The 13,650-nt window shown below is 37.2% G+C and overlaps 1 protein-coding gene across 2 annotated transcripts in view; it reads right to left on the reverse strand.

Moving 5' to 3' along the window:
• Window positions 1–13,042, reverse strand: part of foxn2a (forkhead box N2a) — a 91,184-nt gene extending 78,142 nt beyond the window's left edge. For both annotated transcript variants that reach the window (XM_028820402.2, XM_051919617.1), the window contains exon 1: window positions 12,874–13,042. The gene's annotated coding sequence lies outside the window, so the exon portion shown is untranslated. The remainder of the gene's footprint in view (window positions 1–12,873) is intronic.
• Window positions 13,043–13,650: the final 608 nt, after the last annotated feature.

A 13,650-nucleotide genomic window follows, 5' to 3' on the forward strand; every position in this document is an offset into this window, starting at 1 on the left:
TGGTAACATCATCCGTGAGAAAGCACGAAAATTGTACCAGCAGTTCGCTACAGGAGACAATGTAGCAACTTCCCATCACAATGTTTCTGAAACCTATAAAGAAAAGCCAGCACGAAACCCCACCAGAAGAAGCCCCGTCCAAAGATACGACTTCTCCTGAAACACCTGAAGAAGAGGTGCCACCCGAGGAGTTTTAAATCCTATGCATCGTACTGCACAGCTACTTCATCATCATCATCATCATCAATAATGTAAGGAAGCATAAGAGTGAGTACCCATACATTTTACTGTATTTTAATTAAATTAAATTACTATGTATTTACTCTACTTATAACAAAGAAAACGCGCTTGCATGAATTACAGTACGTATAGCGGTAACATCGGTATTTTACATTCTAGCACCGCGGGAGACATAGCAGTACAGTACAGTATACGGGTTTACCTTTACATTCATACATGTATTAAGGTAATTTTTTTATGTAATGTATTAAGCTGAGTTTGCAACAAAATTAAAGTGCTTTGGGGGCCTACTGTACTTAAGAGTTTAAACTATAAAAATATGCATTTAAAAGAAATTTTTTAACCACATCCAAAAGTCACAGTTTTTCACAATTCATGGGTGCTCTAGGAACGTAACCTCTGCGAATTTTGGGGGTGTACTGTATGCAAATGTGGGATGTCAAGAACCACTAGAGGGTGGCAGCTCCTACCATGCGGGTGTAATTGATGCCCCGGATTTTCACAGATTCATATATACATCCATATACTGTACATACACACACACACACACACACACACACACACACACACACACACACACACACACACACACACACACACACACACACACACATATTTACATATAAACTCTCATCCCGTATTTAATTCTCTCTTTACTTGTACTATATAACAAACTGGACAGAAATTATAAAATAGTAAGGTTATTCACTGTCTCATGATATACTGAAGAACCAATACATAATGACACCAATGACAGAAAAATTTTGCAGACTTTAAAGAAACGTTGAATACTCCTGTGCGAAAAAGAATGACACAACTATATTTCTCCACTATAACAGGGAACAAAGAAAATACCAGTATGGAACAGGGGGTCACTATCCTGCCAGCACTATCAGCAAACATCTTCTACAGTAAAACAGCTTGTGACCATTACCAGAACAGTAAGCATAAGACTGATCACTAACTTTAATGGGTATTACATTGGAGTGCCTGTAAAAAAATCCATGTACACATAAACAGGTCAAGTAAACTCTACACTGACAATAAACAGGAGGTGACTCAAATCCAGTCTTCTGGAGCTATGAGGCAACAGCACTCACTACTACATCACTATTTCACCAATGAGTAATCATTTTAGTGAAACACTGTTAGCTTTTGTAAAGTTAGTTTGCTTACATTTGTTTCTAGTTGCACAACGAATAGCAGTAGCGCAGGAAGTAAACTAACCAAATGGAACACTATGGCATAGGAAAACAGAGATTGAAATGCTGAGGCATTAAGTCTTGGAACCACAAGTGACAGATCAAAATCCCATGCATGGCTCAGTGTATCATCATAAATATGTACCTTGCTTATCTGCACTAGTTTCTTTGGGTTTAGAGAAGTCTGTATTTGCCATATAAGACAACATACAAAAATACAATTTGGATAAACCAGTTTTACACCTTAGGCCTCTGAAAAATGTATGTCCTCAATGTGTAACCTGGCAAAAAACAATAAAAAGTTTGTTACTTAGTATGATTTACATTTAGCTCTATCGTAAAAAGCTATACGAGTAGGCAAAGACTTTCTGGAAAGCACAGTTACTGTTTACATAAGCAAACTAAAAGTACAATCATCTTCACATATTTGTAGGACTCCATCTCATCTGAAGAGTGAACACAAAATGCAATTAAATATTCCAGGCATTGTGACAGGAAGTGAAATTCAATGAAGAGGCTTACATGAGTGCGGACATATGCAATGCCACAAACGCAACAGATCCCTACCCTGACTTGTTTGCTCAGTAAATAAGGAATTAATTAATAGGTCCTCCAACTAAAGCAGGCCAGAATGAGCTATAGCTTTTACAGGCTTGAGTAATAATAATAGTCAGAAAATATTGTTGTGCCCCTAGTACTCTGAAATTGTCAATGCACTGAGTTTCTTTGGCTGCCTTTATCCATTACAGGTTGATGGGAGCTGTTGCCTACTACAGAAGTAATTCTAGTTCATCTGTGTGAAACACTCAATCATACTAGGCCAAATTACAGTCTGTTTGAAAATGGATGTTTTAAATTCTACAAAAAGACCGAAACTGCTGGAATTCTAAAGGATTCCTGCAGATCACCACTATACACATAAAAGAAGTAATAAAAACAATATCTTATTGAAAAGTGCATTTATGAGTTATGGATAAATGTAGGGAGTGCAAAACACACAATCAGAAATCTGAGAGCACCACATAGCTTAAGCAATCACTATTAACAAATTATAATATGCATTTCAAAACTATTAGTTCCATTTGTGGATTTTCAATCTTCCTTTATTTAAAACCACACAGATGAAAGTGAGAAATGTCACAAAATGCAAAACAAAATTTGCTAACAATATCAGAACTAATGAGGACCCGAACAATGCACTAAAATACTTGAAGAGAAAGTTTACCCTTCTCAACATATGGGGCTATTTTAACACATACCAAGGCTTCTGTCAAGATGCCAAACCATTTTTATATCTCTTATTTCAACTGTTAATACATCACATTTTTCTCTTCAAATTCCTAATTTTCAAGGTCACCTAAAATGTCTGAAAAGTCTAATTGATTTAACATCCAATTTAACAGTATTATTGAATTGAAACATTAGATTTGCAAAGACATTTACCTAAAATAGCAAACATTTTAAAAGGACATTTCTGTACAGGCTATTTTCTTTAGCAGTCTCCTCCATCTAAATTTACAGAAGGCATAAAACCAGGGTCTTTAACAATTTGTTATAATGTCATCAAACTGAAAGCAGATTGCTAGAAGGTAACTCAACATAATTAGTAATATGTTGTACAAATAATACTGCCATATTAGAACATGTGCATTAATCTTTGGAAAATTCCTACAATTTCAAAATGTAAAACATTGAAAATTTGACTTACCGGTAATTTTAATTACTAAAATAATTTGAAAGACAAAACTGTGCAAACACTATTTACAGGAATTACTGCAGCCATGGGAAGAAATATGGTGTATTTGCGAAGTATAAAATGAGAAAACTGTAGTCTGTGAAGTAACTGAGAAGTCAAGACGAGATGTAGGTAGATGTCACAACCCCAGTCCTGCATAAATTGTTGATACTTTAGACTTTAAATGAATGACCAAAAAGAACAATATGCTATGTAAGAATTAAACCTGCACTTCTACTGCAACTACAAGTTCACCTTACTTCACTCTGGTACTGATGACAACCTTAACATTTCAAATACAACACATGGGACATCTGAATCTGCAGCAAACAGTTTCAAAAGCTAGAGATTAATGCAAACATGTTGCATTTGCAAATATGTGCACAACCATGGTTATGGCAAAGGTATGTCTTTAGGCCTACACTCATGATTTTTGGCAAAGACTTTTAGTTACTACTGATGTACTAACTACTAACTACTGTGCACCAATAACAGTCAGAAAAAACAAAAACACTCTTCAGTAGGGTGTGTGACTAGAGTCTTTAATAAAAGAAAAAATCACACCCTATGATGAATGAGTGGAGTTAAAGTTATCGGTCAATAATGTGTGATGCTGCTTTTGCTTTGGGAAGAGGTTTCAAATATAATTCTCTATACAAGGTACTATAAAACAATAAATTGTGATATATTATATAATAATATTAGTGATAAAAATATTGTGGCATACATTTCAAAAGGTTTCCTTTACAATTTCTGCCATTACATTAAACAAAAACTGTCCAGCCAGACAGTAATATCTGCACTTACTTGCATGCTTATCAGTTGTCATATTCAAATTTTTCTTTATGATTCAAAATCTTTTAGCATAATAATACCTCCAGCTCCCTAACAGAAAACCAGAGATAAATTCTTAATCTAGCTGTTTCTTTTTATTAAACACAAATATGGACTAGTTTCTCCTTAATATTTCTCAGCTACAAGTCTGTGAGGATTTCTGCACTGATCTGTGGCACATTCCATCAAAGAGCACAGCAGGATCCATCTCATCTACCTCAAATACAACTGACAAAAAGGAGGTCCCATCGTGCCAAAACACAAAGTGATACAGAAAAGAGAAAGAGGGAGTGACAACCACTAAGCATCACAAATCAAAAAAATACAAAAGTTGCACCAATCTTATTAAACAGTGCATAGTCTACAAAATACAAAAAGGAAGACCAACCCCACTAAGCATCACACAGTTCACAAAATACAAAAGAGATGTCAAACCCATAAACTATCAGGCACTCCAGAAAACACATTCTAAAAGTCTAGAAGTGATAAGATAAGAAACCTAATGTCAACAATCATTTTACATTACAGAAAGTGAAACTGTACCATCTGATAAGAAACAAAGTGTGTGTGTCTATGTAGGGAGTAATCCAAGAAACTGAATTATACTGAGAAAACATGGAGGCCTAATATAACCAAATATTAAACAAAAGAAAAGCACATAGCAAAGAATATAAAAAGTAGTGACTCTCTTCATGCCAAGCATCATAGACAAGACAATATAAAAAGAGACCATATCTAAGCAAGCTTCATGCAGTCCAAGAAATATACAAAGATATATACAAATATATATAACCTTATCACATTTACCATTTTTCTTAGCTGCTTAAACGAAGTCCTCAAATGATTACCTGCATTCACAAAAGAGTCTGTCAAAAATACAAAATCCTACATTATTAATGCATTTATGACAAAACACTATATGTACTGAATAATCTCGGATTGCTTTCACACAGAACTAGTGATGAGCGAACCCATGTGAATTTGCTTTGCCTTAAGTTTGGTAAAATCATGGAAATGTTCACAAACCAAACTCCCCAAAACGCATTAGGGTCAATAGGGAAGTAGCAATTAAGCTTGTTTTGAGTGGATTATAATGATGCATAGAACTTTAAGTGTCCCTAAGGGCTAGGAAAAAGTCTATCAACTATGCAGAACCAATTATTGTGCCCAAAAATGTAAGGCAGCAGTGTCACTGTTCCTCAAATAGTGAAAGATGCAGATGGAACAAATTCCACAAGCTAAATATAACAAATGGCCACAAAATAGCAATAAGCAAATATAATATACATCATTATACTCACAGAGTTACAATTTTGGGGTAGACATTGGTTGTGCCATGAATTGGTGACATTGGACTGTCGTCCTATTGTTTAAAGTCTCAACTCCAGGCATTGCAGCAATTTCTTTTTTGTTACCCATGTATCTGTGCAGATACTTCACACTTAAACACCTTGTAAACAGTAATAAATATTTAGTTTTTAATATTTCACAGCATTTCCTTTGTTTTTGATAAGGGAAGGGATAAGGCTTTTTTGAGGTTTGTTTTGAGATTGGAGCTGGGCACATGGCTAATTTGCATGCATAATTAGCCATTGAATGCTGCAGTAGATTGCCATACTCCTAAGTATACTTCAATTTTTTTGGTTATTTTTTTAAACAAATGTTGGATGTAAATTTGGTCTGGTAAACCTTTGTGGCTTTAGAACCCATTTTTACCTTTTTAAGTTCACCGACCCCTGTCAAGTGGGGGTTGAAATGACCGTGAATGGAAGAAAAAGTGTGGGGAAAAATATAGTACAACAATGTCGCGTGCATTGGTGACCAGGGGTAGCCATGTCAGCAAAAATCTTACAGTAGGAATGCACGAAAGTTCTACGCATGGCTGCTACAGTTCTGTGATGTCACACTAACTTTGTAAAGCATCACGGAGAGCTTGGAAAAAAATATTTGCCTAAGCTGGCTGCACAGTAAAATTACAGAAAAATATTGAGCTAACAATGTCAACAGTGAACACATAATATCCATCCATCCGTCATCCAACCCGCTATATCCTAACACAGGGTCACATAATATACACTGAAAAACGCTTTGGCGAATTTTTCCTATCAATACTACACAGAGCACAACATTTTCATATACACAAATACCATACACTTGACACAAAAATCAAGCAAGTCTTGCTAATCAAAATGTCTTATACTGTGTTCAGTTTGAGTCCATCACTTTCTCATGCCTTTAAAAATATATTCACTGTGCAAAATACTGCAAGCATGTATGATATGTGAGATTATAGTGAGTCAATTCTCCAGTAAATTTTCCACAGCTGAAAGTAACCAACCACTTGTTCTGTCAACCTCATCTCACATGTGCAAACTGTGAATAATAAGTTCTCACAAGCACATATGCCGCAAAGTTCCCAGTGCATTGTGTTGCTGAGAATACAGCAGGGCAAGAACCTGGCCTTGCAAAACAAAAAGTGTCTTAATGTGTTGTTGGAGTGAGCTTTAGGGAGAGTAAGGCAAAATTATCTTGGAATATTTCAGTTGAAATTCTAGGCCACACTAATTGCACATATACAGCCATGGTCTAAGTATGTCACTTTGGTCAGCGGCTGTTGTATGTAAAGTGCTTTATAAATAAAGTTGACTTGACTTGACTTGACTTCAGTGACTTCAATAATATGGATGTTTAGGAAATTGGCATACATTTTGCATTACTGTATTCATGTAAACCTGCTCAAAGACTAACATCTCAGAATCTATTGTATAATTGATGGACTTTGCTAATCAAATTATTTTTCCATTTATGGAACTAAACCACTGACACACACTGGTAGCAGACAAGCAGAATTTATACCTGAACTTGACATTAAAATTGTCAACAATACCATCAGACTACAGGAGATTCAGAGTGCTGTTGTACAAATGACACCAACTTCAGTACAATACCTTTGCGAGTCTGTCCAGCATGGGCAGATTCATGAAGAAGCACTATATGTCTGTGAAGCAATTTCGCTGGGTTCCTTTGCAAATGAAAAAACTACAGGTAGTGCCATAGAGTAATGTCTATCCTTTCAGTATTTCTGAGAGTAATTTCAGAAAGTAGTGAAATAAGAGATAGTTATGTAAACTGCTTTGTATTTGTGTCTAGTGCAGAGTGATGGCGGCAGAAGCAAATGAAACCCTGTACAATTGGGTATGTGGATTGCACTTGCAAGTTTTGAGAATCTAAACAAAGTTTCAGGAATTGCATTTAAGCAACTGAGAAAAATTCAAAAATATAAATTTGACAGAACCCAACAATCACCAACCAACCTCACTATACATCACACAGCAAAAACTGAAACATTAACATAAGGGATTAAATCTCTCCAAGCACAGAGCACTGCAGGGTTTTTTTTTTTTTTTTTTTTAAGTGAGGCTTTTTAGCAAGCAGAACACACTGAAAATAATAGAAAAGCAGGTACGAATCCTACCAAGTCAAGCCTGCTGCAAAAAAATATATCACACAGGTTCGCTAGGTGAATCCTAGCAAGTGTAAAATACTACAAAATATAACAGAGAAGACCAGTCATGCAAACTATAATACAAATCATAAAACAGGGTGGGAAAAGTACATGTATTACTTAAACAATTAATGAAGCAACCAACCCCACATTTTAAGTGATTTCAGTATATGACCCAAACGTATAAATCAATGGTTACAAAATTGTTCACATGAAAAAATAAGTAAGAGTACACCCCTTTCAAAGCACAATGTTTCAGCCACTGCTCCATCTTTAATTAGAATGAGGGGCCTACAAAACTGTCTTTAAAATATAGGTGAAGCTCAGTCACTGCTATTCAGTTCTTTTACTTCACATCTATGATACTGAAAAATCACAGCCTATCATAAACTGGGCTTTTGGCACATAACAGCAGAAAGAGACAATATGTTAATTAATAAAAATATGTAATACTTTATAAAAAAAGCTTTAAAAGGTTATTAATCACTTTCTTTGTATAAGAGTGCAATAACACACTGGTTACTGCAAAAAGAAAATGAAAAAGTAGAGGTAATATACTGTGTGATTATTTAGAATACTGTATTGCATGACTGTGGGACAACGCACTCATGAACTAAACAGAATAGCTAGATCTAGCTTAAAGCAGTTAAAAGGTTTGAACACCTGCCCATCACAGTGCACACTCAAACACACAGGGCCAGTCATAACTCTCCAATTGAGCTTTCAAACGTGTATTTGTGATAATTGAGGAACAATGCTTACGAGAACAGAACATGCAAACTCCACACTGAAAGTAATTCAGTCAGGATTTAAAAACAGTAACTTTAAGATTGTGAAATAACAATACCACTAACAGGATCAAAATGTGAAAAAGGCTCAAAATGTGAGGATGTCTTTAAAAACATGCACAGATCTGAAAAAATATTTTTTAAAACTTTTAACCAAAGCTAAAGATGATGTTTTCATTTTTACCTTGTTCTTCAAGTTAAAGCAGTCGAGACTTGCCTCATGCATGTAAATTAATTTATTTTTACTTCCTTCATAATATGACTATATAAACACCAAAGAAGCTGGTTAAACCAGCCCAGTAACAGCATGGTTGTGACACATGAACTAAAATATTGACTGATGTTCTGGTTTTTTTTGGGGGGGTGGGGGGGGATTTGGGTGACATTTTTTCCATTATCTAAAAAAAAGGGTCTCTAAAAAAGTTTGACTAGCCACTTTCCTAATACTGGTGGGCTTGTGGTATACTGTACACTAAAAATAGGATTTTTTAACTGCATTATAAGAAGAACAAATAAATATGTCATAAAGTAAAAAGTAACACAATCCAAAATCTCAAAAAGTGGACACATAGATGCTTCTTGTTTGTCTGTGCCTCAGTACTCAAAAGCATCTACATTTTAATTACTCTACTGTCCAGTTGATGGAGCTCATCTCACAAAGACTTCATCATTTTCAGTAAAGCACTAACCAGTTCAGGCTACTGGCAAGGCAGCCAGTAGCAATAGTAATGTTAATTCTGAACTGTGAACTGGAAAATATACAGTATCTATCATATAGAGCAAATACCACCATCACCACCACAACCACCCCACAACCAGAACTAAAAGAAACAAAAGAATAGCATTCTGCTTACTGAGCACCATGGCACTATGCAGACACCTTGAAGAGTGTTCACACAGAAAAATCTAAATTGCATTTCCTTGCCTCAAAAATCAGCCTAACGCTTCACCCTGTTTAATGTTGATCTTTATCAGCGCTGACAAGCATCTGTTAATTTCCTTGTAGTCTAGCACTGGCACTAATTCTATGTTAAACTGCAATCTAAGCAACAAAAAGCAAAGATCTTCTGACAAGTTCAAATTTTTGAATTGTGTGGGTGTTTTTCATTATGAAGTTGGATTGGTACACTAAAAGCAATAATTTTGGAGCTACTATCATTCCTTCATTAGATAGATAGATATCTAACTGCTTAGCAATATTACATTAAATACATATCCTATTCATATTAAAGAATAACCAAATTAATTAAAATGTAGTCTTACCAACCATGCACTCATTTACTTATTCCATTACGGGGTAAGAGGAAGGTGGTTCACTGAGCAGAAAGTAGGAAACGACCCTAGATGAGACAAGTCCATTGCAGTACACATGGACATTCACAAGGAATTCATGCCAAGCCAGTTCACAAACATATATTAATTTGAAACATATAAACATAGGATATGTTACAAAAGTCGATTTCTCTGAGGTAAAACCATACAAATACAGGGACAATGTTGAGACTACACAAAGAAAACGGCTAGACCTTGAACCAAATCTGGATGCAGAGCTGTGAGGCAGCAGATTACCACTATGTCCCAGTCAGCTAATGTGACACTATAAAGGATAATTTTTTTTAACTTTACGGCACAAATTATTAATAATCTTAAATGTGGGTGCCAATTGCAAATTGTGAATTAACATAATAATTACTCTTTTTAATTTACTTCTTGGGATGATGCCTTTATTCAACATGACTTACAACATTTGAAATTCAACTGGTTACATATGTTTTGTTTTTCCAATTGGAGCACAGGCAGGTGAAATAACTTGCTTGGGGTCACACAGTGTCAGTAGCAGGATTTGATCCCAAAACCACAGGGTCTAAAGTCCAAAGCCTTAACTACTATGCAACACTTATTCATAAATAATTTTGCTTATGAATATTTGAGTATCACCTTTCCTGGGAAAACACCACAAAGCAATTAGAAGCAGTCATAATAAACACAGTAAAAGTAACTTAACTAAGGACAAAGAGAAAACGCCACCATCAACCACTTAATTATTTTTAATCTGATACTTTCTTAAAAAGTCTTACCAGAAGTAATATCATAATATTAAACATATAAATAATCTGGATGACTCTGCATATTATAATTAAATACAGACAGTGTTAATGAATTCTCTATAGAAAATCTATTACAAATGCAAAAAACGTCAAACTTAACATCTAACTTCTTTTAAAAACTTTTTAGAAATCAATTTTAGTTAGCTACGTTAGTATTTAAAAAAGCATGGCCAGTTTTGCAGACTTGGTATCTATGGTTGGGCTGGTAACAACAGAAGCCAAAATGGGTTCCTTAAAAACCACAGCTGCTCCCTAACAATATAAATGAGATGGGGGGGGGGGGGGGGGATTGAGAGAAGGAACAATAAATCCAAGTTAAAAGAAGCTTTTGGACATGGGATTGGGCATCTTGAAATGACAGTCAAAGGAGAAAAACAAATGTTGACTTAAAAATATGCCCCCACCACTCCATGTTTTTTTATTTGTTTAATAGTGAATGTTATATTGGCAGTAGTATAAAAATAAACTGGAGGATAAACTACTTTAAGTGTGGTGTTGGTAGCAATTATCACCTAGAATATAACTAGCTTTCCCTGATTTTGATTTTTTCATGGAATTCCATTGAAGGTTTTCATGGCAGATAAACAGGTATGGCATAAGGATACAAACAACAATTTTAAATTGCTTGGAAAACAAGTGCCCATGTTTGGGGTTAAAACTGGGCACTCATTAAAACCAATTACTAAACTCATTCCAAAAAAATAAAATTTCAAGTAGTGCTAACAACACTTCTGCAAATGGTAAATGTGGGTTTGTTCTTTATATTTCCTCTCATTGTTTTAACCTAATTTTCAACAATAAAAAAGCGTGCCACCGTTGTGGGAATGTGGTCTTAGCCCGACAAGAATTTGCATAATTCAGTTAAAAAACCAGGCGGCCGACCTTGGGCGGAGGAGGTACGGGGCTGAGGAAGGTCTGTCTAGCTGATGGAGATGGCTTGGGAAGAGGCAAAAAGCGAAGCGGACACTTTGAGGGGAGCTGCTCTCTCTTGTGACCACTGCCAGATCACTGGCCTATGCTGCTGGCTCAGCACTACCGGGCTGATGGACCACGTGTCTGTGTCACTCTGGACAGTCAGCGGAAACAAGGCGACCAAAAAATAGATATATGTATATAAACGGGCATAAATCATTGAACGCTATCAACATCTGCGATTTATACTGACAGAACCACGTCGAAACGGCTGAAACCGTGGCTAACCCGACACCTTTTCAGGTGGCATCAAGTCATCATCTTTTTTTTATTGGGGACACCGATGTTAGGGAGCGCATTGCTTTGCACACACTCATAACAACACGGTCGAGCGGAAGGAAAAACAACACCCAACGCAGACTCTCTTTAAATGCAAAACAACAATAAAGTGGCTTCAAGTTTTTTTTTTATCTCGGAAGCCGAAATGCGAGAAGGCTGGAAAAAAAGATACGGTCGGTCTGCTAAGAAAAAGTGCTCCATGTCGCAAAAGACGGTGAGACAGCTGTCAATCATTATAGTCAAGGGGCACAAAAGGTGGATGTGCGGCACGCAGGAAAAAATTAGTCACGTCACATGAACCAGAGGCTTCCCGACAGCATGCAGGATCTCGTCTCCACCCAGCTTCACCCACTACCAACTTATTACCGACCTCAGATCTGGGTACCCACTTCACATGGGCAGATTCACATTGTTTTAAAACATGCGGTGTGGTCAGCCAGAGTGGCACTGCAAGATTACGATACATGTACTTTATAATAGTCCGTTCATTTTATTTATATCCGCATGTGCATAAATCTATATATCCATGGGTAGGTTCTGAATTTTATATATGACACTTAACCTCGCACGTGAATCGAGCATCACTGAACACATACGCAAGGGAGATGGTGAGAGAGTGTGTGTGTGTGAGGGGGGCAGTTGCAAACATTATCATCTAAATCGATGATCATCTCGGTATGGGTTAAGCAGCTAAAATGTTAAAGACTTTTCGCGTTGATCACACTTGAAAAGCACCCACCGAAACAAAATAGGCTTAAAACCTTTTTTATTTCCGAAACGGGACTCATATCTCGTTTTTTTCCCATGTTGCCTGTACGAAATCCGCTTAAAGTTACAAGGACAGTTTAGTTCAAAAAGAGGAAGAACATTCACCAAAACAAAAATACGTACAAAGCGGCAAGGAAAACAGTGCAGAAGTTAGGGCGCGATATACCGCTACATACATTAGGACACCCCCGCATGCTGCCTCAATAGCTTTCAATTTTCAGTGTCACAGAGGAATGTGAAACAAAAAGAAAAAAAGCGTGGGGCAGAGTAAGCACAACCTCTAATTTCGGACCGTACCGTGACCCAGTAAAATGCTTTTCGTAAGAAAAAAATAATAATTTGCCCCCCTGGCGTTTTGTTTCACTACTTATTATACACAGGTTTGTAAGGAAGCCTTAGTTATAAAAACCAAAGAGCAATTAGAGCAAACCTTTTTACTTACAGTCATGCACGTCGCGCCTGTTTTGCAATATGGCAGTGAATCAGTATATATGTGCATATAGACGCCTGTCTCTCTCCGAGTGTCAGAGATCAGCAGCTGCTGCTTCCTCCATCCACGCAGCGCAGAAATCACACCGCACAGCCACGCTACCAAAACCCCCTGCCGTCGCCAGGGCAACAGAGCCGGCAGAGCCAATAGCGCTCCTCTCGCTCCGATATCGCTTGGCAACTGCCGCAGCCTGTTCCCCCCCTACTATGGGGCTAGGGCAGGAAACTGCAATCGCGTGCTCTCCATTTTGGCTCTGCAAGGCGAGCATAGACGATCGGAAATCGCCTTTTAGTCCAAGAGCCTGAATGGCGTCTGTTTCCTGATAGCCTTCTTGCAGTGGCTCACATTCCGAAAGCGCCTCAAGCGCAGTCATTTTCCGTTTCTGTTTTAAATTCGAATGTTTCCACCCCGGGTTGTTTGCCCCTAGAACAGAAAAACACAAGGTTGACATTGAAAATATTGGGCGTGAAAGAAGTAGGGATAAAGCGTACCGGTCAATGGATTTAGGACATATTCTTTTTTTAAACCAGCGGCGGGAGTAAGTACACCCTGGGAATTGCGGCGCGTGGCAGGGTTGTGGCCAATGAAGGGACGGGGCTCGGAGTTACTGTGCGTCATTTTGGCGGGGAAGTTACGCCAGCGGATAGGAACTTGTGATCTGTGTGACAGAAGCTAGCGGAACCAGCGCAAAAAAGAAGAAAAAAAGTCTCCCTCCTCCCACCTCTGTTA

This window comes from Erpetoichthys calabaricus, chromosome 15, assembly GCF_900747795.2.
Source record: "Erpetoichthys calabaricus chromosome 15, fErpCal1.3, whole genome shotgun sequence".
Lineage (NCBI taxonomy): Eukaryota > Metazoa > Chordata > Cladistia > Polypteriformes > Polypteridae > Erpetoichthys > Erpetoichthys calabaricus.